Source organism: Pleurodeles waltl, chromosome 4_1 (assembly GCF_031143425.1).
Source record: "Pleurodeles waltl isolate 20211129_DDA chromosome 4_1, aPleWal1.hap1.20221129, whole genome shotgun sequence".
NCBI classification, from domain to species: Eukaryota; Metazoa; Chordata; class Amphibia; order Caudata; family Salamandridae; genus Pleurodeles; species Pleurodeles waltl.
This window is the reverse complement of record NC_090442.1, coordinates 774,377,535-774,403,978: the sequence shown is the minus strand read 5'-3', so window position 1 is coordinate 774,403,978 and position 26,444 is coordinate 774,377,535. Positions and strand designations below refer to the sequence as shown.

At 43.8% G+C, this 26,444-nt stretch overlaps 1 protein-coding gene across 1 annotated transcript in view; it reads right to left on the bottom strand.

The window, feature by feature from the left end:
- The window catches only part of LOC138288155 (protein tyrosine phosphatase domain-containing protein 1-like), a 111,968-nt gene that overhangs the window by 71,685 nt on the left and 13,839 nt on the right, over positions 1 to 26,444 (bottom strand). The window lies entirely within an intron of this gene.

The window sequence follows — 26,444 nt, the reverse complement described above, 5'->3', positions numbered from 1 at the left end:
ACAAACCATACACTGTCTTTCATTCTAGGAAAGTGGTTATGAGAACTCACCCACAATTCCTTTCTAAAGTAGTATCAGACTTCCATGTCAATCAGACTATCTCATTACCTACATTCTCTCAGAATACCTCTACTCCAGCAGAAATATCTCTCCATTCACTGGATGTTAGGAGGGTTCTGAAGTTTTATCTCAATAAGTCAAGGGATGTCTGACACGGACCAATTGTTTATTGACTATGGTCCGGTCTGCAAGGGATTAGCCACCTCCAATCAATCCATCTCCAGATGGATAGTTTCATGTATTTTGTTGTGCTTCCAAAAATCTAATAAATCTCTACCAGCTAAACCTAAAGCATGCTTTACTAGGGGGAAAAGGAATACTGCTGCTTTACTACACAGTACCCCTATTCCAGAAATTTGCAAATCAGCTACCTGGAAATCAGTCCATACTTTTACCAAGTAGTACTGCCTAGACTCTGATGCTAGAGCAGATGCTTCAGTGGGCAGGCTTACCTCAGAAATCTGTTTGCTTAAACCGTCTAAGTGACCCTCTGTGTTCTTGACCGTGATATGTGAGGATGGGCTTGGTACTCTATTCAGTGCTTATGACTATACATGGAAATCCCCTACAAGAGAAGGAATAGTTACTTACCTGTAACTCCTATTCTCTTGTAGGGGAATTTCCATGTTAAGTCATAAACAACCCTCCCTCCTCCTCTGTGAAATGGACAGAGGTATCCTTGCAATCTTTATATGTCCCATATCGCCATCAAAAAGAACAGAAGCAACTGCCACCAGATGGGCATGATGGGATACAGGTGGTCCCTAGGTCCTTAAAGGCACAGCCTTTATTTTAGACATATAATGGCATCCAATTAGGCTACTCTGCCCTGCTCTCCCTCATCTCTATCATAAAACAGGTTTGTGAAGGAGAATTATCCTTTTTCAAAACATCTTAAATTATTATCATTTTTTATAGATTGGCCCTTTTTTGATTTCATGACAAAGAATTGGGCCATTGTAGCCTAGATATATAGGCTGCATTATCTGTCTTTTCCTTAAGTGTCTTTACAGGCTTTCATTTTGAAAGACGAAAATCTCCACTTAAGAAGGTATATTGAAGAACTGCTCTGGAGTCCCCGCACATGTGTGGGACTATTCAGTGCCGATGACTATACATTGAAATCCCAAACGGGAGAATGTAAATCAACAGCAGAAGGAAACAACACAACCTCTATGATGCAAGGACAACACTACAACTTCTGCTGGAAAACTAAATGCATTAAAATACATATAAGACAAAGAAAGGATTTATGAATTTCTTTTTGCTGCACTTTCAATTTCTCCACAATGAATCAGCAAAAGAAACAGATATGTAGGCTGTCATGGGAAGCGGTTCAAAACACATTTTGGCAATATTCATTTGTTGAGATAGGTGTTTCTTAATTCAAATCAAATATTAATTGTTTTCACCTGTGATAGGCCATAACAATTTACAGTGCAGTATAAAAGACAATAGTTATGATTAAAATTCACTGTTGACTCTGAGATAACATAAAATAAAGATACAAGTAATCTGTTAAATTCAAGTGTTTTAAAAGATTATTATTTATAAATGACCATATGTCCAAGCTGCAGCTTCCTAGATTTTCGTATCAGAGATCTTAAACTAAGTGGTAGACCAGACCTATATGCTACCGTACAATGCTGCTTAGTGCATAAAATGGGTAATGAAAGGTAATTAAGCGCTATTGGTTTTATGATTGTAAAGTGCAAGTGTGTAGTGCATGCATAGTTTACCCCTCAGGCCATCTTCCTTATGTTTCACTAAGTTACCAAGAAAGGCACCTTCCTCCGTTAAAATAACTCAGGGAAGACCACTTAATGTATTATTATCATGACAATCTAGGAGAAGATTTATGTGGTTCAAAACCATTATATTCTGTCAAAACAGTTTAAGATCTTATAATAATAAAGTGCAAATGTGTTGCACCTACTCTCAAAAGTTAGTTAGGCATTCAGTGTATACCCCTCAAATGGTCCACCTATCATAGCACTTAAGGAGAAACAAGTTTCAAAGCTGCGGTCTTGTTTAATGACATATAGCATTTCAGAAAAGGACCTGACCGACTTACTTTCACTTGTCTTATATGTTCCCAGTATGCCTTCATAACCAAATTAAAGTTAACCTTTGTGATAGTTTCCAGGAAAGCCGGAGGTCTTCTAGGCCAATATTGCTAAGGACATTTGCTATGTGGGCAAACTATGGTATTGAATGATTATTTTGATATGTCCTCTATCTTTTTGATATCTATGTCTGCTCTCAAGGCATCCATTGGCGTTCCACAAATTAAGTGCAGTCGCCATCATAGAAAGTTGTTATCGTTGATTTGGATGGATGGGCATTTCTATACCCACAGATTTATGCGCCATGTGTACTTGCAGTCTTGGCTTTCATTTTATACACCAGCATAGCTGGTCCTACTGAACGATTTCTGCATGATTTTCCAAATATCAACACCACTCCAGCATGCTGAGTCAAAATGATGTTACTCTTGCACAAATGCAGAGCCCACAAAAGTATGCAGTCCAGATGAATTCCCCGACAGTCATAGGTGGACACATGAACCAGGGGCTTGTTAAAGACCCTTAAGGTCGTTGTTAGGTTGGTTTTTGGTTAAGGATCATGCACTTTGTTTTTCCAACATTGATGGTTAGGTTTCTGGTAACACAGAATGACTCAAATCCTGCCAAAAGACTGTGCATTGATCGCACTCTTCTGGCCATTAAAACTGCATCATCTGCAAAGAGTAATATTGGAATTGTCTCTTTGTTCATTTTAGGCATGTCTAGATTGAGATTCATTAGTGATTTGACAACGTCATTTGTGTGGCAATTAACCACTTCGCTGCCAGGCCTTTTCCCCCTCCTGTGCCAGGCCTTTTTTTGCCTATTTGGGGCAGTTTGCGCTTAGGCCCGCATAACTTTTTGTCCACATAAGCTAACCAAGCCAAATTTGCGTACTTTTTTTCCAACATCCTAGGGATTCTGGAGGTACCCAGACTTTGTGAGTTCCCCTGAAAGAGGCCAAGAAATTGGCCAAAATACAGGGAAAATTTTGTTTTTTTCAAAAAAATTGGAAAAAGTGGCTGCAGAAGAAGGCTTGTGGTTTTTCCCCTGAAAATGGCATCAACAAAGGGTTTGCGGTGCTAAACTCAGCAGCTTCCCAGCTTTCAGGAACAGGCAGACTTGAGCCAGAAAACCCAATTTTTCAACACAATTTTGGCATTTTTCTGGGACATACCCCATTTTTGCAATTTTTTGTGCTTTCAGCCTCCTTCCAGTCAGTGACAGAAATGGGCATGAAACCAATGCTGGATCCCAGAAACCTAAACATTTCTGAAACCTAGACAAAATTCTGAATTCAGTAAGGGGTCATTTGTGTAGATCCTACAAGGGTTTCCTACAGAAAATAACAACTGAAAAAGAAAAATATTGAAATTTAGGTGAAAAAAACATAAATGTTTCTCTACGTTTTACTCTGTAACTTTTCCCTGCAATGTCAGATTATCGAAAGCAATATACCGTTACGTCTGCTGGACTCCTCTGGTTGCGGGGATATATAGGGCTTGTAGGTTCATCAAGAACCCGAGGAACCCAGAGCCAATAAATGAGCTGCACCCTGACGTGCGTTTTCATTCTATAACGGGTATACAGCAATTCATTTGCTGAAATATAAAGAGTAAAAAATTGCTATCAAGAAAACCTTTGTATTTCCGAAAAGGGCACAAGATAAGGTGTTGAGGAGCAGTGGTTATTTGCACATCTCTGAATTCCGGGGTGACCATACTAGCATGTGAATTACAGGGCTTTTCTCAAATAGATGTCTTTTTTACACACTCTCCTATATTTGGAAGGAAAAAATGTAGAGAAAGACAAGGGGCAATAACACTTGTTTTGCTAATCTATGTTCCCCCAAGTCTCCCGATAAAAATGATACCTCACTTGTGTGGGTAGGCCTAGCGCCCGCGACAGGAAACGCCCCAAAGCGCAACGTGGACACATCCAAATTTTTGGAAGACAACAGAGGTGTTTTTTGCGAAGTGCCTACCTGTAGATTTTGGCCTCTAGCTCAGCCGGCACCTAGGGAAACCTACCAAACCTGTGCATTTCTGAACACTAGAGACCTAGGGGAATCCAAGGAGGGGTGACTTGCAGGGCTCGGACCAGGTTCTGTTACCCAGAATCCTTTGCAAACCTCAAAATTTGGCTAAAAAAAACACATGTTCCTCACATTTCTGTGGCAGAAAGATCTGGAATCTGAGAGGAGCCACAAATTTCCTTTCACCCAGCGTTCCCCCAAGTCTCCCGATAAAAATTATACCTCACTTGTGTGGGTAGGCCTAGCGCCCGCAACAGGAAACGCCCCAAAGCGCAACGTGGACACATCCAAATTTTTGGAAGACAACAGAGGTGATTTTTGCGAAGTGCCTACCTGTAGATTTTGGCCTCTAGCTCAGCCGGCACCTAGGGAAACCTACCAAACCTGTGCATTTCTGAAAACTAGAGACCTAGGGGAATCCAAGGAGGGGTGACTTGCGGGGCTCGGACCAGGTTCTGTTACCCAGAATCCTTTGCAAACCTCAAAATTTGGCTAAAAAAACACATGTTCCTCACATTTCTGTGTCTGAAAGTTCTGGAATCTGAGAGGAGCCACAAATTTCCTTCCACCCAGCGTTGCCCCAAGTCTCCCGATAAAAATGATACCTCACTTGTGTGGGTAGGCCTAGTGCCGGCGACAGGAAACACCCCAAAGCGCAACGTGGACACATCCTAAATTGTGGAAAAAAACAGAGGTGTTTTTTGCGAAGTGCCTACCTGTAGATTTTGGCCTCTAGCTCAGCCGGCACCTAGGGAAACCTACCAAAACTGTGCATTTCTGAAAACTAGAGACCTAGGGGAATCCAAGGAGGGGTGACTTGCGGGGCTCGGACCAGGTTCTGTTACCCAGAATCCTTTGCAAACCTCAAAATTTGGCTAAAAAAACACATGTTCCTCACATTTCTGTGGCAGAAAGTTCTGGAATCTGAGAGGAGCTACAAATTTCCTTCCACCCAGCGTTCCCCCAAGTCTCCCGATAAAAATGATACCTCACTTGCATGGGTAGGCCTAGCGCCGGCGACAGGAAACACCCCAAAGCGCAACGTGGACACATCCTAAATTTTGGAAAAAAACAGAGGTGTTTTTTGCGAAGTGCCTACCTGTAGATTTTGGCCTCTAGCTCAGCCGGCACCTAGGGAAACCTACCAAACCTGTGCATTTCTGAAAACTAGAGACCTAGGGGAATCCAAGGAGGGGTGACTTGCGGGGCTCGGACCAGGTTCTGTTACCCAGAATCCTTTGCAAACCTCAAAATTTGGCTAAAAAAACACATGTTCCTCACATTTCGGTGACAGAAAGTTCTGGAATCTAAGAGGAGCCACAAATTTCCTTCCACCCAGCGTTCCCCCAAGTCTCCCGATAAAAATGATACCTCACTTGTGTGGGTAGGCCTAGCGCCCGCGACAGGAAATGGCCCAAAACCTGTGCATTTCTGAAAACTAGAGACCTAGGGGAATCCAAGGAGGGGTGACTTGCGGGGCTCGGACCAGGTTCTGTTACCCAGAATCCTTTGCAAACCTCAAAATTTGGCTAAAAAAACACATGTTCCTCACATTTCTGTGTCTGAAAGTTCTGGAATCTGAGAGGAGCCACAAATTTCCTTCCACCCAGCGTTGCCCCAAGTCTCCCGATAAAAATGATACCTCACTTGTGTGGGTAGGCCTAGTGCCGGCGACAGGAAACACCCCAAAGCGCAACGTGGACACATCCTAAATTGTGGAAAAAAACAGAGGTGTTTTTTGCGAAGTGCCTACCTGTAGATTTTGGCCTCTAGCTCAGCCGGCACCTAGGGAAACCTACCAAAACTGTGCATTTCTGAAAACTAGAGACCTAGGGGAATCCAAGGAGGGGTGACTTGCGGGGCTCGGACCAGGTTCTGTTACCCAGAATCCTTTGCAAACCTCAAAATTTGGCTAAAAAAACACATGTTCCTCACATTTCTGTGGCAGAAAGTTCTGGAATCTGAGAGGAGCTACAAATTTCCTTCCACCCAGCGTTCCCCCAAGTCTCCCGATAAAAATGATACCTCACTTGCATGGGTAGGCCTAGCGCCGGCGACAGGAAACACCCCAAAGCGCAACGTGGACACATCCTAAATTTTGGAAAAAAACAGAGGTGTTTTTTGCGAAGTGCCTACCTGTAGATTTTGGCCTCTAGCTCAGCCGGCACCTAGGGAAACCTACCAAACCTGTGCATTTCTGAAAACTAGAGACCTAGGGGAATCCAAGGAGGGGTGACTTGCGGGGCTCGGACCAGGTTCTGTTACCCAGAATCCTTTGCAAACCTCAAAATTTGGCTAAAAAAACACATGTTCCTCACATTTCGGTGACAGAAAGTTCTGGAATCTAAGAGGAGCCACAAATTTCCTTCCACCCAGCGTTCCCCCAAGTCTCCCGATAAAAATGATACCTCACTTGTGTGGGTAGGCCTAGCGCCCGCGACAGGAAATGGCCCAAAACACAATCTGGACACATCACATTTTTTCATAGAAAACAGGGCCTACCTGTGGATTTTGGCCTCTAGCTCAGCCGGCACCTGGGGAAACCTAGCAAACCAGCGCATTTATGAAAACTAGAAACCCAGGGGAATCCAAGATGGGGTGAATTGTGGGGCTCTGACCAGGTTCTGTTACCCAGAATCCTTTGCAAACCTCAAAATTTGGCTAAAAAAACATGTTTTCCTCACATTTCAGTGACAGAAAGTTCTGGAATCTGAGAGGAGCCACAAATTTCCTTCCACCTAGCGTTCCCCCAAGTCTCCCGATAAAAATGATACCTCACTGGTGTGGGTAGGCCTAGCGCCCGCGACAGGAAATGGCCCAAAACACAACGTGGACACATCACATTTTTTCATAGAAAACAGTGCCTTCCTGTGTATTTTGGCCTCTAGCTCAGACGGGCCCAGGGGGGGCAGAAATGGCCTAAAATAAATTTGTCCCCCGCCCCCCAACCCCCCTGCCCCCCCGGGAGCGACCCTTGCCTATGGGGTCGCCCCCCCTTGCGTGACATTGGTGCCAAAAAAAAAATCCCCGGTGCCTAGTGGTTTCTGCCCCCCTTGGGGCAGATTGACCTACAATCGGCCAATCTGCCCCCAAGGGGGGCAGAAATGGTCTGAATACAATTTGCCCCCCAGGGGAGCGACCCTTGCCTAATGGGTCGCTCCCCATCTCTACAAAAACAAACAAACAAACAAAAAAAAAACACAAAAAAAACAATTTGCCCTGGTGCCTAGAGGTTTCTGCCCCCCCGGGGGCAGATCGGCCTAATACCAATAGGCCGATCTGCCCCCAGGGGGGGCAGAAATGGCATAAAATAAATTTGCCCCCCCAACCCCCCCGGGAGCGACCCTTTCCTGCAAGGTCGCTCCCCTTGCGTGACGGCGCAAAAAAAAGATCCCTGGTGCCTAGTGGTTTCTGCCCCCCTTGGGGGCAGATTGACCTACAATCGGCCAATCTGCCTCCAAGGGGGGCAGAAATGGTCTAAATACAATTTGCCCCCCAGGGGAGCGACCCTTGCCTAATGCGTCGCTCCCCATCTCTAAAAAAACAAACAAAAAAAAACTCCCACAAAAAAAAATTTGCCCTGGCGCCTAAAGGTTTCTGCCCCCCCCGGGGGCAGATCGGCCTAATACCAATAGGCCGATCTGCCCCCAGGGGGGCAGAAATGGCCTAAAATAAATGTGCCCCCCCACCTCCCCCGGGGAGCGACCCTTGCCTGCAAGGTCGCTCCTCTTGCTTGACTGCGCAAAAAAAAGATCCCTGGTGCCTAGTGGTTTCTGCCCCCCTTGGGGGCAGATTGACCTACAATCGGCCAATCTGCCCCCAAGGGGGGCAGAAATGGTCTAAATACAATTTGCCCCCCAGGGGAGCGACCCTTGCCTAATGCGTCGCTCCCCATCTCTAAAAAAACAAACAAACAAAAAAAAAACCCACAAAAAAAAAAAATTGCCCTGGCGCCTAAAGGTTTCTGCCCCCCCCGGGGGCAGATCGGCCTAATACCAATAGACTGATCTGCCCCCAGGGGGGCAGAAATGGCCTAAAATAAATTTGCCCCCCCACCCCCCCTGGGGAGCGACCCTTGCCTGCAAGGTCGCTCCCCTTGCGTGACTGCGCAAAAAAAAGATCCCTGGTGCCTAGTGGTTTCTGCCCCCATTGGGGGCAGATTGACCTACAATCGGCCAATCTGCCCCCAAAGGGGGCAGAAATGGTCTAAATACAATTTGCCCCCCAGGGGAGCGGCCCTTGCCTAATGCGTCGCTCCCCATCTCTAAAAAAACAAACAAACAAAAAAAAAACACACAAAAACTATTTGCCCAGGCGCCTAGAGGTTTCTGCCCCCCCTGTGGGCAGATCGGCCTAATACCAATAGGCCGATCTGCCCCCAGGGGGGGCAGAAATGGCCTAAAATAAATTTGCCCCCCTCACCTCCCCCCGGGGAGCGACCCTTGCCTACAAGGTCGCTCCCCTTGCGTGACGGCGCAAAAAAAAGATCCCTGGTGCCTAGTGGTTTCTGCCCCCCTTGGGGGCAGATTGACCTACAATCGGCCAATCTGCCCCCAAGGGGGCCAGAAATGGTCTAAATACAATTTGCCCCCCAGGGGAGCGACCCTTGCCTAATGCGTCGCTCCCCATCTCTAAAAAAACAAACAAACAAAAAAAAAACACAAAAAAACTATTTGCCCAGGCGCCTAGAGGTTTCTGCCCCCCCTGTGGGCAGATCGGCCTAATACTAATAGGCCGATCTGCCCCCAGGGGGGGCAGAAATGGCCTAAAATAAATTTGCCCCCCTCACCCCCCCCGGGGAGCGACCCTTGCCTACAAGGTCGCTCCCCTTGGGTGACGGCGCAAAAAAAAGATCCCTGGTGCCTAGTGGTTTCTGCCCCCCTTGGGGGCAGATTGACCTAAAATCGGCCGATCTGCCCCCAAAGCGGGCAGAAATGGCCTAAATACAATTTGCCCCTCCAGGGGAGCGACCCTTGCCTAAGGGGACGCTCCCCATCTGTAAAACACAACAACAACAAAAATCCCTGGTGCCTAGTGGTTTCTGCCCCCCGTGGGGGCAGATCGGCCTAATAAAAATAGGCTGATCTACCCCCATGGGGGGCAGAAATGGCCTAAAATAAATTTGCCCCCCAAGGGAACGACCCTTGCCTAAGGGGTCGCTCCCCTTACGTGAAAAACAAACAAACAAAAAAAACTCCCTGGTGTCTAGTGGTTTCTGCCCCCCTTGGGGGCAGATTGGCCTCATAAAAATAAGCCAATCTGCCCCCAAAGGGGGCAGAAATGGCCTAAATATAATTTCCCCCTATGGGAGCGACCCTTGCCTAAGGGGTCGCATCCCACACCTAAAAAACAAAAGAAAACAAATAAAAAAACAAACCAAAAAAAAGTATCCCTGGTGTCTAGAGGTTTCTGCCCCCACTGGGGGCAGATCGGCCTAATAATAGGCCGATCTGCCCCCAGGGGGGGCAGAAAAGGCCTTAAAAAAAAATGACCCCCTGGGAGCGACCCTTGCCCAAGGGGTCGCTCCCTTCTGTCAATTTCATAGAAAAAAAAAAAATCCCTGGTGTCTAGTGGGGTTTCAAAAGCCGGATTGCAAGCAATCCGGCTTTTGAAACCCTCGGAGAGACTTCAAAGGGAAGGAAATACATTTCCTTCCCTTTGAAGCCCCTCCGGGCCTCCCCCACGTGATCGAAAGAGAAATGCTGAGCATTTCTCTTTCGATCGCGCTGGAAGCTCTGCTTCCAGCGCGATGGGGGAGGTTGTGTGATTGTCAGCGCGCGCTCGCGCGCTGACGTCACAGGGGGGGTGGGGGGGGTCGGGGGTTGAAGGGGAAGGGATTCCCCTGTCAGCCCTGACCTAGGGGGGTGGGGGGGCGGCCCTCGGGAGGAGCGCTAGCGCTTCTCCCGAGGGCAGCATTCAGGACGTAATGGTTACGTCCATGGCGCCACACGGGCGCTGCCATGGACGTAACCATTACGTCCGTGGCGGGGAAGGGGTTAAATATAATTGGCACTAAACAGGTGTTTCTATGCTTTTGTCTCTACTGAATATTAATTAAATCAATACTTTTACTGGTATCTTAAACATTTTAAATCGTTAAAAGCAATACATATGCAAAGATGAGATTGTCAGATTTATTCCTCAGAAATGTATGTGCTTCCCAGCCCCTCCCTTTCTCAGTGTCCTTTCCCACCCCCTGTGTCACGTGACACACCCCACCCTGAAATAATTTGTTTTTAAAAGTACTATGACGCGGGGCGTGGCTGGAGGTCACGCAAGATGGCGCTCTTTAGAGTGTCGTGAGTCTTCAGCACTTCCTGGAAAGAAGGAGATGTTTTCACATCAAAATGATTAATTTCTTCAGCATTTTTGAGCACGGAGCTCTGCCACTGCATAAATATGCCTTTATCTTACAGAGACATCAAGTTTTGAAGTCATTTCAGAGACTTCATGTAATTATTTATCTTTGCATTTCACTCCCTAAGCCTCTGCACAAACCTAAACTTTCACAGAGATGTTTCTATTTGACATTTAACTGCTTGTGATTCTACAAATCTAGTTTCCTCTGCAATGGAATATTTATTACCTTCTGACAGCCAGCTGAACTTTTGATCTCTCTCTTCAAACACATTTAGCTGAGGTTTTCAACTTTCAGTGTTCACTGGCAGCCTTGTCAAGGAGCTCTTTCAAATTGCTCTTCATAACATGGTAAATGCTTTCCTTTGACTGAGGGGATTTTTTCCTTTTCAGAAGGTTCCCTAAAAACTAGTCACCAATTGTTTGACTATGTGCAGTAAAGTGCTTTGCTCTTGTGGTATTCTGTCATGCCTGTTATGAGAGAATAATTTAGGAATTTCTATTTATATATTTTTTATTATATTTTGCTCTGTTGTTGGAAACTTCTGGCAGCAGCTTCTCATCATAATATAATGTCATCAACACCTCACATTGCTGGCTTCCTATTACCAAATTGCTCCTGACTTTTATGGGGAGACCACATAATTCTCAGAGTTGCCAGTCATCATCTTTCTCCAAGTCTAATAATCTTCTTCGAGTGGTGCGCACACATATAACTAAATCTTCTCTACCATCAGCTTTAACAATGGATAGTGCTGCAGTCTTTTTAAAGGATAGTGCCTCTTCATCTCATGCTGCTGACGCAATTGCGAAAAAAACATCTAACACCTCCTCCGTCAAGCGCCCGAAAAAAGACCTTGATTCTCCCTCAAAATCACCTACACATCTTACTCTAGATGGTGTCATGGAGGAATTGCGTGCACTAAAGCTCTTTATGATGGACACTAATGCCTCTTTGCAACGTATTGAGGAGCAATGGTCCCAACACGAACAATTAATTTGTACTCTGGAACAGAGAGTCAGTAGCCTTGAAGATTGTAACATTGTCAGTCCTCAGATCTCTAAAGACATAGCTCAACTTAAAAGGCTTATCAAAAATTTAGAAAACAGAAATAGGAGAAATAATCTTCGCCTTTTTGGGATTCCAGAAGGTTCTGAAGGCTCTAACATGATTGCATTCCTTCAAACAGCAATACCTTCAATTCTTCGCTTGCCTCCTACCTGTCCCCTCTCTATCCAACAGGCACATTGTTTAGGTCCACAGACTTCAGCTGGCCCTCATGCACATCCTAGAGGAATTATTATTCTCTTTTTCCAATTTACTGACTTGATGCAAATACTCTCGGAAGCCAAAAAGATGGGCTCTTTGCTATGGTCAGGTCAAAAAGTGTTTTTCACATCAGACTTCTCTCCTGCTACAGCTGCACGTCGCAAACAGTTTTTGGACTTACGTCCACAACTCAAATCCTTGAATATTCGATATGGTCTTCTTCACCCATGCCTTTTCAAAATTACATTCAAGGACAAATCTTACTCGTTTGAGGAACCTTCAGCACTACAAACGTTTATTAACCAACACAAAACAGAAGCAATGGAACTAGGAGCATCTGCAATTACTTGAAGATATAATTTAATTTGTCTTTAATGGCCTTTCTATTTTTTTTTTCCTCTGGACAGTTTAATAGTAATGGTTATGTTTAATATTTATATCCATGGTTTTCCTTCTCTGCATATTCTTATTTTCTTATATATATATATATATTTTAGATAGCGTTCTTTGTACAATCCTCATGTTCCTTTCCCAGCCGTATCCCTTTCTCACCATCCAAACTGTTCTCCTACACGTTCCACTGGTAAGCTTTGATTTTTATTGTTTTTCATGTCACAGTCCTTTACTGTAGTTATTACGTTATTTGGTCTCCTGAATGGTACATTTTTCGTTTGTATGTTTTGTTTTTTTCTTCCATGAAACTCGCCTTCATATGTTTTAATATCTAATATCACTTTTCTTGTGCTGAAGCCACTCTTGCCTGTCTTTTCAGGTTCTCCGCTGTCCCTCTACCTTTCGGGGTCTTCACTTTCTATCTTGTTTTCTTTAGCTTTCGTGGACTTTAGTCCCTGTATTGCCACATCCATGTATATACAACTTCTGGAGGTCATCTTCCTCCGTTTCTTTTTCTTCACTATCTTGTTTCTTTCCCATTTCTTTGCTTTTGCAAAATTGATATGCCTAGTTTTTTCCTTGTTACAGCAGTTGTTTATTAATACTTCTTGTTATGCAACTTAGAACTGTTACTTGCAATGTTAAGGGGCTTAAACACCCCATTAAACATCAGCGTCTCTTATCTCACCTAGCTCGTTTGAAATGCCACATTGCTTTGTTGCAAGAGACTCACCTCAACGACTCTGAGGCAATTAAGCTTAAAAAACAATGGGTGGGGGACATTTTCTACTCCCCTTCCATCACAAACAAAAATGGGGTAATTATACTCTGTCATAAATCTCTCAAACCTACCATAATTTCACAGCATCAAGATACAGAAGGTCGCTGGGTACTTGTTACATTTACAATTGACAATATTTCTCTTACTAACCTAAATATATACGGCCCCACACATCCAGATCCACATATTTGGAAGAATCTTTCATATATTGTCTCTGAACATTCCTCAAACAATTTACTAATAGGTGGTGACTGCAACCAAATTCTCGATCCATTTTTGGACAGACGTTCCACGTCACGTTTCATTCCACATGCCTCCCACAAAGCTTTTAAAAACTTTATTTTACAGCATTCTCTCTCTGATTCCTGGAGAGTATGCAATCCCGACCTCTTGGAATACTCTTTTTATTCTCCTACCCACCATTCCCATTCTAGGCTTGATTATATCTTTCTGAGTAAAGGTTTATTGCAACATATGGTCAACTCTGAAATCAGTGCTATTTTGATCTCATATCACGCACCTGTGATTACTGACCTTGATCTTTTTCTTAATTTTTCTAAAACATTTTCGTGGAGGTTTAATAACTCTCTACTTTCAGATGCTACTTTTATTGCTTCCTACAGTAAGTTTATAGAAGAATACTTTCATATCAACGATAGTGCTCAACTATCATTTCATTTTGTGTGGGATGCATTCAAATCTACCTCTAGGGGTTTCATCATAAGTTACGCTCACTCAAAAAAAAAGTCTGCTCAACAAAAATCGACTTCCATCTTTGAAAATATAAAGTCCCTAGAACATGAATACTATACTCACAAAACCAGTAAATCACATCTTGAAGCACTAGTCTCAGCTAAAATGGAGTTTAACCAATATACCACTGAACAAGCATGCAGCACCCTCCTGAAAATAAATGCCAGATATTATGGTGGTAACAATAAAGCTGGTTCTCTTCTAGCTCGATATTTGAAACAAAGAAAAGAAAAAACAACTATTAAATCTATCACAGATAACAATGGTGTTAAACACTTTAGAGATAAAGATATAGCATCGTGTTTCACTTCTTACTATAAGGACCTGTACACTCCAGAACACATACCAACAGTTGAATCTCTCAACCAATATTTCTCTAATCTAAAACCAAGAGACCCATTACAGATTGACCTCTCATCTTTAGACCAACCCCTACAAGTTACCGAACTATACACAGCTTTATAATCTCTCCCCAAGGGTAAGGCTCCAGGCCTAGATGGCTTCACAGTAGAATTCTTTATTCAGTATGCTAAGACTCTTTTCCCCAAACTCTTTCAATAAATCACTTTATAATGTCAGGTTCTGCACCTGGCTCATTTACGGAGGCCATGATTTGTCTTATTCCCAAAAAAGATCGGGATGCGACTGACTGTAAAAATTATAGACCCATATCTTTAATTAATACTGATTGTAAACTCTATGCCAAAGTTTTAGCTCTCCGTTTACTCCCATATATAACTGACCTTATTGACTCTCATCAATCTGGTTTTATCCCTAATAGAAATGTAGCAGATAATTCCCGTAATTTTTAAAATATTATTAATGTGGCATCTAAACTTAAGATTCCTCTGGCAGCTTTATCATTGGATGTGGAAAAGGCCTTTGATAGGGTCTACTCGGATTTCTTGTCGAAAGCATTGGAATGGCATGGACTAGGTGCTAAATTCCAATATTTTATATCCATTCTTTATTCCTCACCATGTTCCTCGGTTCTAACAAACGGTATCCAATCTCCTTTTTTCCCTCTTAAAAGGGGTACGCTTCGGGGATGCCCATTATCTCCTTTACTATTTATTTTGTCTCTCAAACCTTTTCTATACCAATGAAAAACGTCTGAACAATTCTCGGGGTTTCAAATTAATAATGCACTCATCAAATTTAGGGCATATGCTGATGATATTCTTTTGTTCATGTCTCACCGTGAAACTTCTCTTCCTGCATTCCTGCATGAGCTCAACTTATATTCTGATGTCTCTGGCTATAAACTTAATATAGACAAAACAGTGGTCTTACCACTTAATGCTCATTGCACTGGCTCCGTATTCCTTGATGCAGGATTATCTTGGAATTTTTCTAAGATTAAATGCCTGGGGATATAGTACTGCGCTACTCTCAAGGATACATTAAGGACTAATTTAGAAATCTTATCTGCAAAGCTTGTAGATGTCACACAGAAATGGTCTCCATTATATCTCACGTGGTGGGGCCTCTTGGACACCATTAAGATGATGCTTCTCCCTATCATTAACTTCTTCCTTATGATGCTTCATATTAAGATACCTAAACTATTTTTTAGTTCAATTGATAAAATTCTATCCAAGTTCCTGTGGAACGGTAAACAATCCTGAATCTCTCTCTTGAAATTAAAACTTCCTAAAGTACAAGGTGGAGTTGATTTCCCTGACTTTATAACTTATCACAAATCTTTTGGCATTAAGCAAATACATCCCTATTTATCTACACCCAATGATGCCCCTCAAAAGCTATGGTTCTCTTTGGAAGAAACATGTATTTCTCCCTTTTCCTATAAACACATTATATTTATGTCTAACCCCCCACAATTCTGGTTGCCCAGCACTATCTCCCATTCAGTCTCCTTGCTGAAATCTTTTGTTATTTTGCATCTTACCACCATTAATCAATTCTTTAACAGTCCTATTTGGCACAATAGTTCGCTTAGGAAACAAGGTAAAACCTTGTGTTGGAAGGCTTGGATGACTAAAGGTATTCTTCTCATTTCCCAATTATATCATAAAGACTCTACCATCCCTTTTACTACTCTCTCAGCAATTTATAATCGCCCTACTCGCATGAAATCCCAATATATCATTCTTTCTACTCTAGTCCAAGAGGCCCACAATAAACTTATACATCATAATCATTCTTCTCTTGCATCATCTCCACACCCGATTGTAACTTCTAATTATCCTAGAGCAGCTGGAATTTATAAACTTTTAAGAACGTCTGTTTCACCTAGACTCAAATCACCTATTGAGACATTGTGGGAATCAGATCTTGGTGTTGTTTGGCCAACTTCTTTATGGGATAGAATATGGTATAAGATACATTCCACTGCACGCACTGCAAGCCTCACACAGACCCTATATTTTTTTATAATAGACTTTTCTACACTCCTGTACGCCTTTACAAACTCAAACTTGCACAAAATGACAATTGTTGGCGCTGCCACACTCAGCAGGGTACTGACTTTCACATGTTTTTTTCCTGTCCATCCCTATCTACTTGTTGGTCCTCCATATGGTCTCGCATTTCAGCAATGGCTCAGATCTCCTCGCCAATGTCATATGAGTTACTGTTTTTGGGTGGTATACACGATATCTGGAGTTCATTCCGGCCTCTTGGAAAATTGGTGGACCTTTTGCTTTCTATTGCAATCTCTATTATTACTTCTAACTGGAAATCTTCAGAGAACATTACTCTCAGACAGTGGTGGAATTCTGTATGTTATCATCATAGACTTGACATCTACAAGCTTGATTCAACAGGAACTTTCTTCAAACGTCATCAGCTATGGGTGCCATTAAGTAACTATCTCTCATGCACTGCAAAGGAAATTGATTTTTCTCCTCCTTTTTTAAAAATGTCAATATATTTCCTGTTTTTCTTCTTATTGTGAGAAGGTAGCCTCTTTCTAGCCTTGTTTCCCCCACTTTTAGCCTGTTTGTGAGTACATGTCAGGGTGTTTTCACTGTCTCACTGGGATCCTGCTAGCCAGGGCCCAGTGCTCATAGTGAAAGCCCTATGTTGTCAGTATGTTTTTTATGTGTCACTGGGACCCTGCTAGCCAGGACCCCAGTGCTCATACGTTTGTGGCCTATATGTATGTGTTCTCTGTGTGATGCCTAACTGTCTCACTGAGGCTCTGCTAACCAGAACCTCAGTGGTTATGCTCTCTCTGCTTTACAAATTGTCACTAACAGGCGAGTGACCAATTTTACCAATTCACATTGGCATACTGGAACACCCTTATAATTCCCTAGTATATGGTACTGAGGTACTCAGGGTATTGGGGTTCCAGGAGATCCCTATGGGCTGCAGCATTTCTTTTGCCAACCATAGGGAGATCTGACTATTCTTACACAGGCCTGCCAGTGCAGCCTGAGTGAAATAACGTCCACGTTATTTTACAGCCATTTACCACTGCACTTAAGTAACTTATAAGTCACCTATATGTCTAACCTTCACCTGGTGAAGGTTGGGTGCAAAGTTACTTAGTGTGTGGGCACCCTGGCACTAGCCAAGGTGCCCCCACGTTGTTCAGGGCAAATTCCCCGGACTTTGTGAGTGCGGGGACACCATTTCACGCGTGCACTATACATAGGTCACTACCTATGTATAGCGTCACAATGGTAACTCCGAACATGGCCATGTAACATGTCTAAGATCATGGAATTGTCTCCCCAATGCCATTCTGGCATTGGGGAGACAATTCCATGATCCCCCGGGTCTCTAGCACAGAACCCGGGTACTGCCAAACTGCCTTTCCCGGGGTTTCACTGCAGCTGCTGCCAACCCCTCAGACAGGTTTCTGCCCTCCTGTGGTCCAGCCAGGCCTGGCCCAGGAAGGCAGAACAAAGGACTTCTTCAGAGAGAGGGTGTTACACCCTCTCCCTTTGGAAATAGGTGTCAGGGCTGGGGAGGAGTAGCCTCCCCCAGCCTCTGGAAATGCTTTAATGGGCACAGATGGTGCCCATCTCTGCATAAGCCAGTCTACACCGGTTCAGGGATCCCCCAGCCCTGCTCTGGCGCGAAACTGGACAAAGGAAAGGGGAGTGACCACTCCCCTGACCTGCACCTCCCAGGGGAGGTGCCCAGTACTGGCACACTGGACTGCTCTGAGTGGCCAGGGCCAGCAGGTGACGTCAGAGACTCCTTCTGATAGGCTCTTACCTTTCTTACTAGCCTATCCACCTTCCTAGGTTACCAAACTTCCTTTTCTGGCTATTTAGGATCTCTGCTTTGAGGAATTCTTCAGATACCGAATGCAAGAGCTCACCAGAGTTCCTCTGCATCTCCCTCTTCACCTTCTGCCAAAGGATCGACCGCTGACTGCTCAGGACGCCTGCAAAACCGCAACAAAGTAGCAAAGACGACTACTGCAACCTTGTATCGCTTCATCCAGCCGGCTTTCTCGACTGTTTCCTGGTGGTGCATGCTCTGGAGGTAGCCTGCCTCCTTTCTGCACCAGGAGCTCTGAAGAAATCTCCCGTGGGTCGACAGAATCTTCCCCCTGCATCCGCAGGCAACAAAAGACTGCATCACCGGTCCTCTGGGTCCCCTCTCAGCATGACGAGCGTGGTCACTGGAACTCAGCAACTCTGTCCAAGTGACTCCCACAGTCCAGTGACTCTTCAGTCCAAGTTTGGTGGAGGTAAGTCCTTGCCTCCCCACGCTAGACTGCATTGCTGGATACCGCGTGATTTGCAGCTGCTCTGGCTCCTGTGCACTCTTCCAGGATTTCCTTCGTGCACAGCCAAGCCTGGGTCCCCGACACTCTAACCTGCAATGCACAACCTTCTGAGTTGTCGTCCGGCGTTGTGGGACTCCCTTTTCTGACTTTGGGTGGACTCCGGTTCACTCCTCTTCTAAGTGCCTGATTCGGTACTTCTGCAGGTGCTGCCTGCTTTTGTGAGGGCTCCCTGACTTGCTGGGTGCCTCCTCTGTCTCCTCATCCAAGTGGTGACATCCTGGTCCCTCCTGGGCCACAGCAGCATCCAAAAACCCTAACCGTGACCCTTGCAGCTAGCAAGGCTTGTTTGCAGTCTTTCTGTGTGGGAACATGTCTGCAAGCTTCTTCATGACGTGGGACATCCATCCTCCAAAGGGGAAGTTCCTAGTCCTCTTCGTTCTTGCAAAACACCAAGCTTCTTCCATCCAGTGGCAGATTCCTCGCACCCTCAGCTGGCATTTCCTGGGCATCTGCCCACTCTCGACACTGTAACGACTCTTGGACTTGGTCCCCTTGTTTCACAGGTACTCAGGTCCGGAAATCCACTGTTGTTGCTTTGCTGGTGTTGGTTTTCCTTGCAGAATCCCCCTATCACGACTTCTGTGCTCTCTGGGGGTTGTAGGTGCACTTTACACCTACCTTACAGGGTCTTGGGGTGGACTATTTTTCTAACCCTCACTGTTTTCTTACAGTCCCAGAGACCCTCTACAAGCTCACATAGGTTTGGGGTCAATTTGTGGTTCACATTCCACTTTTGGAGTATATGGTTTGTGTTGCCCCTATACCTATGTGCTCCTATTGCAATCTATTGTAACTTTACACTGCTTGCATCACTTCCTTTTGCTATTACTGCATATTTTTGGTATTGTGTACATATATCTTGTGTATATTTGGCATCCTCATACTGAGGGTACTCACTGAGATACTTTTGGCATATTTTCATAAAAATAAAGTACCTTTATTTTTAGTATATCTGTGTATTGTGTTTTCTTATGATATTGTGCATATGACACCAGTGGTATAGTAGGAGCTTTGCATGTCTCCTAGTTCAGCCTAAGCTGCTCTGCTATAGCTACCTTCTATCAGCCTAAGCTGCTAGAAACACCTCTTCTACACTAATAAGGGATAACTGGACCTGGTACAGAGTGTAAGTACCCCTTGGTACCCACTACAAGCCAGGCCAGCCTCCTACACTTTGATATACTTATATCACCTTACATTCGCTGTAACTAATGTATATTACTCTCTCTCCACATGGCTATCACTGTATTCCCTTTTCTATCCCTATAGCTCTTCTCCCTCTCCCTCTCTCTTTCATCTTTCTTTATCCCAACTTGGAGTCTTTGATACTATATTGCTATATATGCCTAATTCATGTACATGTTTAATATGCATTTATAAGTACATTATTCCTTATGCATATATATTCACAACTGCATATCTCTGTCCTGGCAATGTTAAGTTAATGTTCTTGTATTTGACTCAATAAAATACATCTTAAAAAAAAAAAAAAAAAGTGCTATGACGCTGCAAGTGCTGGCCATGTTACAGCACTTCTTTTTACACATTCAAACATGCTTTCCCCAGTGGTAAAGGCACAGAAAAGAGGGTGTTCGGAGTCCCCACTGGCGGCAAATAGGCCAAAGGGTGCGTTTCCCAGAAGTAACAATCTTGTTCTACTAATGCTGCTCAGTCATGCCTGGCAGATGTCAAGGGGTTGACGTATCAGTCCTCGCAATGCCCCTTCTTACCGGATGGGTCACTGTCTCAGTCTTTAGGGACATTCAACACGTTTGGCAATCAAACCCACAGCATCACTGGGGCTAAAAATTGGTGTTCCCCACTGAAAATCGGTTGGTCACAGCTTTGATTATTGAGTAAAATGGCCAGATGCGTTGATGACTCAGTAGTACCAATAACAAGGACCCACAAACTCTGCTAAATGGCTTTTCTTCAAAAACTCTGGAGGCTCAGCTTACACGACACCTCGTTACCCTTGTCACATGTGAAACTAGTTACCCATCGACCTGTTTATGCTTGTAAATACACCAGTGCCATAAAGCATTACTGGTGTTGCTTTGCTTCTTTTGGTAGCTGCATCCTGAAGTCGTGTGGAGAACCCTACGGCACATCAAATAAAGTTCATAATAAAGTAGCTTGTCACCTCCATCAGACAAATTATTCTCAAAGTGGGCAAAAGCTGTCTGTGATTGTTGAAAGTTCGTGAGAGACATTCAACACGTCTGTTTGGCAGTCAAACCCACAGTTAAACTTATACTCTTGTGACAATACTCTGAGCTCATTATTGCCATAATTGGGCTAATCGTTCCCACTGAAACTGTTTCGTCTTAGAGCTGATTATTGAGCTAAATGGACAGACCGGTTGCTGTCTCAGTATTACCATTATCAAGGACCCACAAACACTACTGAATGGCTCGGAGCCTCATCCTATACCTCGCGCTACCAGTGCCTCCTATGAAACTACAGTTACCTATGAATCTGTTAAACTTGTAAACCCATCAGTGGCATAAAACATTTTTGGTGTTGCTTTGATTATGTCAGTAGCTGTGAAGCCACAGGGCACCCTACAAATCATCAAATAAAATGAATGATTAATAAGCATGTCACCTTCATCACACAAATAGTGGGAAACTGTGTCTGTGATTGTTGAACGTCTTTCCAAGACATCCAACATGTCTGTTTGGCAGTACAACCTACGAACAAGGACATGGTCTTGTGACAATATGTTGACCTAATTGGTGCATTAAAGAGGTTACAAACTGGTGTTCCCCACTGAAAATTGCATAGCCCAAGCATTGATTATTTAACAAAATGCCTTAATAAATGGGATGTGTTGAATATCACAAGAAACACATCGTTTCTAATGAGTTGAAAATTAGGAAATTGTATCCAATCATTTTAGAGGGACCTTTGTTGGAAATTGCGTACTATATCAGAATCAGTGAAGTTTTCAGCCTATGAATGAGACTACACGATGTTCATAGAGGCTACTTGCAGTTGTAGGAAAGTTGGGAATGGGTTCAGCAGTGTCTACCTATCTTGTTTTACGTGTGCGCTGTTTGTTTACATCGATCTGTCCACAAAAAACGAAATCTTGGTCTTCTTCCATCCTCTGGGCATCACTGACGCCTTTGAAGCTCATTGCTCTGCATTAGATCTTAAAAGAGATTCAGTGTCTATTCTGACCTCATTTTAACTCTTACATTGAGGGTGTGAATGGCCAGGTCCTTGTCTTAGTGGGATGTCGGTGTGTGAGTCTAAAGTACAGGAGGGTAGCAGAAGCCATTTAAACAAGGACTGGCAAAGACAATAGGTCTTGCTTCGGGCCCTAATGGCTTTGCCAATTGTTCAAGCCATGCTGTACAGCATTCCCAATGCTGTGCAGCATGGCTAAAGAAAACACACAAAAATGTAGCAATATTTTGTAGGCATGTGTTTACAAATGAATCTGTACTAAAGTCTACAAAATTAACATAAGTACGTACTTCGATTACCCAGTCTGGTAAAAACACGAGAATACCTACTTCGCTGACAATGTGTGCCACACCACACAGCTGTTCGAGCAATCTTGGTCCCTGGCTCGTGCCTTTGTGCACGTGATCACTATACTAAACTACACGTAAAGAAATGTTAAGAAAGAGATCTGACTGGGAATAATATTTTAGCAATTACTAATTTATTTATTCATTAATTTATGAATCTATTTCGTCTTCAGTCACCATGATTGCACTCTTACTTAAATTTCCCAAAATATCACAATGCTGTGTACTTCCGTTTTATTTATACTCTCAGCTGCACATCAATGGCAAGGTGAGAGTGGCTAACATTGATGAAATAAGTTTCATGACACCTTTTTATGGCAGCTTTACATTTAGCTAATTCGACCAGAAGGTATCGCTGCGCCTTACATAAGCACCAGTTACATTGCACAAGATCACATTCAAATATTTGCTTATTCTTAGAAATGGGGAGATAAAGTGATTTGCCCAGAATCACAGAATGTTGAACCCAGTGCTTAATTTAAGCTGGTGGTTCATGGTTCTTGGCACTGGCGCATCATTCTCAACACCGACTCTGTATACAGTCCGCCACATGGCGTTTATCTAACTTTGAGAAGATGCACAATAACAATGTGTTTAATAATTCAATATATATTAAAAATGAATAATACCTGCTGCCAACGCTATTGTTATAGCTTTGGTAGGCCTGGAATAGTCTAAACTGTCACATTTGAAGGAGTGTGATTGTTAAGTAGTTGTGTTGGCACTCTCCTTGGCAAAGCTCACAAGGGCAAGTGGTGGTGCAAGCTGCAGTGGCCTCCTGAGAAGAGCCCCGGCACTTTTTTTTAATTTATTTTTATAAAATTAAGCACTGGTTGAGCTGCCGCTGAGACTCTAACCTGGTTCCCCAAGTCCAGAGTCGGCAGCTCTACCTGTAAAGTCAAATCCTCTCCTCTCCCACTTAATGGAATACACGATGCTCGAGAAAGAAGAAGCAATAAAGGTAAACTTTTTATTGTGAGGTAACTGCACGCAAACCAAGCAGCTGCTTCAAACCCAGGGCCGGACTGGGAACCCAAGGCAACCCTGGCAATTTTGTTGGACCAGCACCCGGGTTGGGGTGGGGTGGTGTTGTGGTGTGCAAGTGCGAGCTTGTTGCTGCTTTTGTTACTGGGGGCCGATATTGCAACACCTCTGCAAAACCGACCCCACCGCTGCAGAAATGGCTACGACCCTTCCAGACTCCTGGGAAAACGCCCTCTGTGGCAGTCCGGCCCTGTTTAAACTTCTCTTATTGTTCCTCGAACAATGGATGGAGGTTGATGTTGGGATTTGCTCAAGTAAACAAGCAGGGGATTTCTCCCCAAATCTGTTTATGAAGGCGAGATGCCAATCTTGATATTCTTTGCTTTTACACACAATCATTATATTGATCAACCAAACACACACCCTCTGGAAATTAAAACAAGAACCGTTGTTTGTTTCAACATTGGATGTATGTGTCATTGGTTTGCATTGCCTGCAAGGTGGTCGCCAAAATGCACAATACCACAGACCTGTGGTAAGCAAAAGCCCTGTTTACCAGAAGCAGCAGTGGTCGAGCACAGAAGTACTCTGCATTCTTGCTACAGAACTATTTACATGTGATGCCCCTGTTCTGCATGAGGAGAGATGACCAGGTCCCACCACGTCACAGGATCCGAATACTTTGAATACCAACAATGGCTCTATGGATTCAGAAGCTGCAAGAAAGCAAACAAATGCAAACACATCGCGTAGTGGGGGCGGGTGAGAAACACAAGGGCAAGATACAGAAACATGGGGACGCTGGGAGATGGAGAAACATCGAGGGGGCAAGCAACAGGAGGGGATGAGAAGTAGTGGGGTGAGCAAACAATGTAGGATGGGAACATGGAGAAGCGCACCGGTAGCAAGCGTGGCAGAGGGTGTGACATACTCAAGGGGCGCATCAGGAAAACACATGCAGAAATGTACAGTGCTTAACAAAAAAATTTAAAGTAGTGCTTAAGAATGGAGCGGTGCAAAGACTCAAGTAACAGGGCTATGCTTTATGGATATACAAACCCTAGAAGAGGAAGAAAAGCCCACATGTATGTCGAATTACAAGCGAGCAAATGAAAGGGACATTGAAGCCAACCATTGGTAAGTAATGGGCGGGCTCCAGGCCCACTCTAAGTTAACAACATGTCTCGATACAAACAGTGCTTGGCTGTCTGAAGCGAGACCTACAAATGTGATGTAACGAGTAAGGGTGAGGGGTGGGTGGGAATGAAGGTAGCGAGTGTTGGGGTGCCAAAAGGAGGGAAGATGTTATTCTGAAAAATAAACATTATTGATATTCTTAATGTATCGATCCATGTACTACAGTTTAAATCATTACAGGAGACAGTCAGACTTTGTAATTACTGGCAGCAATAGTCGGTACCACTATTAATTGAACTTCACTCAGCGCATGGGCCCAAGCTTTGGCAGGCGTGTTAAGAAAAGTAATGCATAATAACAGATGTTATTATTTAATTATCTACGTCAAGCCTCAAGAAAAGACCCATATATCTGCGGATTAACACTGATATCCTGTGCTACTCCACATTTCAGGCAATTCTGCATCTTGAAATTAGCGATCTGTAATTCCAGGTGCAAAACTAATGCAGTACATGATGTAATGTGGGGTTAAGTATTTTAAAATGAAACATAATGGATTTTACCAAATCTAATATATCGGTTGTTGTCACCATCAAACGTCAATCCATGAAGTAGATTTACAGTGCCTCTGTGGTCTTCTTGTGTCTTGTACTACATACCGACATGTCTCTGTTCATATTAGTAGAGCTTTCACGATGCATTAATCTGCAACGTGCACTGGGATACCACCACTGAGACATCCACAGAGCTCTCACAATGCACTTCCATCTATGACTTGCATTGTGCACTGAATTCAGGTCTTTAGATAGTCACAGGGCTCTTTTGATTTACATCTGCTGGGCTGAACCATAGAGCTCTCAGAGTACACATCTTTCCTGATTTGCAGAATTCACTGTCATCCAGTATTAACATGTTAACAGGGTTCTCAGAAATCAACTCTGCTGGAATCACAGGATGTATTATAATCTCATTACATTTCAACAATCAGGTTCACAACTTCAAATAACTCACAGAACAACTTTTTATCCCTTTGCGAATGTCCCTTGTTTTGTTGACTGCCCCGTCCCACATTCTTTAATGCTGGCCACCCGTCTAGCGTTTTTTATTGCTTGCCCCGGTCCCATGTTGTTTCTTGCTTGCCCCCACCCTGCATTGTTGCTTGACCACACCCACTCTCCCTCCCGACCTGCCAGCAAAAAAGAAGTGCTATGATGCAGACAGGGCTGCTGTACAACACCACCACATTGGCTTTGCCAATAGCTTTTATAGGCGAGACCTATTGGCATTGCCAATGCTTGTTTTCTTGAAAGAGTGGAAGATTCACTTAAGGTTTGTGTTAATTGAAGAGAATATTTGGTCTCTGAAGTATTTTTTACTCTTATTCATGTTTGATATTGTACTGATGGTTTCTAATACTGAAGGAAAGTATATTAAATTACGTTTTAAGAAGATGCATTTTAACTTATGAATGTAACACATTGTTTAATTGTTTGATGAATGTACTGTTCATATAGACACATTGTCCTAAAAAACGTACATTCTGTAGTAAATGTCGGCGCGCCGAATACCAAGGCAGCGTAGGCTTCAGTCCACCTTACTCCTCCTTAATCCACTTTTCTTCTTTATCTCACTCTTGTAGGCCTCCGATTTCTCCCTTTCTGATGTTTCTCTCGTCTTTCTCTTTTTCCTTCTTTCCCCGTTTGTGCTTTTCTCTCTCCTGCTCTCTGGAAATATAACTGGTCAGGAAAAATAAGTGTTGGTCCGCAAAAATGAGTGCCCGTGGCCCTTACCGGAAACTACCAGCTCAAATTAAGCACTGCCGCTTTGTCACAGTTCTCTTACAGGGAAAAGATTTAAGAATCAAGTTCTTCCAACGAATGAACGTGACAGAAATCGAGTGATTACCGGAGGATTAGAGTTGCCAGGGATTGGCGGTATAAATATTGACCTGCTACCGACGTAGCTATCAGTGTGTGTGAGACAGCGCGCTCTGGTCATCCCTGCTCCCTCCACACCTTTCCCGCTTAGAAGGAAGGGGCTCTGTTTGCAGTGCGGTAGCGCTTCCTCCTGGCTCAGCCTCCTAAAACAGATGGTGTTTGCACAGGGTGGGAAGGAGGGGGACTCACGGTCGAGAGATAGAGGTCTGTTTAGTCCTTGGCTCCACTAATCCTGGTGCTGTCTATAGTTGAAATGAGAATATGGACTTGCAGAGAATTAAAGTAACTGAGTCAAACAGGGCTTTAAGTGGCCCAGGTCCCTCCGGGTTGCCGAGCTGATTGCCATTAAAAACGAACA